We start from the raw sequence: 1,383 nt of genomic DNA on the forward strand, positions 1-1,383 counted from the left end.
TATAAAAAATAATATATATAATTAAGATCAACGGTTAAAAATCACTGAAACACCAATACCACGATTACTTGAAAATTTTTCTATATTATGAAGTGAACCGCTATAAAAGATGGTAACTCTCATAAACTGCTAGAGTGGTAGGTGCGTACAAAACTAGTAGTGATAAGGTTTATAATGTACATACATTATTAGCAACATTCACATCATTTACCCTATCTTGTTCGTCCAAAATCATCATATACTATATCTCATCATTTTTTTAATAAAAAAGGAGCGAAGTTCATCATTATGGGATTGAAACTTCTTAACCCAATTACTGAGATAAAAAAAATAGTATTTAATAAGATGTTTAGGAACAATAATCTTGAGAGGCAATTGATTGTGGCTTGAAATGAAAAATTGAAAATATTATAAAAGAACAATATGTTCCACTTTTTGTCAAAATATATATCGAGGAAATCTTTTGTGGGGGCGGTTCCTGTGACTTTATCGCGATGCATCACTTCACACGTTTGTTGAGGGCCCATGCTCTATTGCCCAAACCATTATTAATCGTCAACAAGCTAAGCGTAGGAAGGATGGAGAACCTAGATAATAAATTAATATTATATAACCAACACAAGTTGGTACAAATGTATAAGAGTCATTGTTCCTTAACCATCTCTTCCGGGTTTAATATTCATTGAAAAATGAGAATGGAACTTGCTTGTTTGGGAGGGTCGCCCACTTTAACTCTGCAGTACCCCGAAGAATTAGTCATTGAGCTTTCGGCTTGATGAATATCCCGATGCAAACAAAAAAAAATTAATATTATATAAAATGTATATGAGTAATGCTTATTATTTGAGCTATATCATAATCTTCTCGTCTTCATCTAAAAATCTTGGATTTAAGTTTCACTCTTAATTTTTTTTAAAAAATTTAAAATTTAAAATTTTATAAATTGTATATATATAGTTCAATAAAATCTTTTTACTGTTACTTGAATAAATTTTAAAGCCAAGGTAAAGCAAAAAAAGAAAAACTAACTAATAAAAAATTATTTGGTAAGACCCTATTAGTAATAATTAATAGATATATAATTATTTATGTATCTTTTTCTATTAATTTATATTTTTTAAATAAGTAGTTTCATGATGTATGACATCAAAAATTTTATGACAAAAAATTCTATAATTTAATTTTTGTTAAATTTAAGTTTTACTATTAGTTTAAACTTTTATGATAAATAATTTTATCACAATAATTGAAATCACTTACTAAAAATTGATTAATTTCTCATTTTTTTACTATTCAAAATGTAATTTTGTAAATAAATTCTCACTAAACCTAATTCCTCCTAAATTTTGTTGTATCTTCCACTTTAATAATTAAAATTACTTA

Source organism: Arachis duranensis, chromosome 10, assembly GCF_000817695.3.
Source record: "Arachis duranensis cultivar V14167 chromosome 10, aradu.V14167.gnm2.J7QH, whole genome shotgun sequence".
Classification (NCBI taxonomy): domain Eukaryota; kingdom Viridiplantae; phylum Streptophyta; class Magnoliopsida; order Fabales; family Fabaceae; genus Arachis; species Arachis duranensis.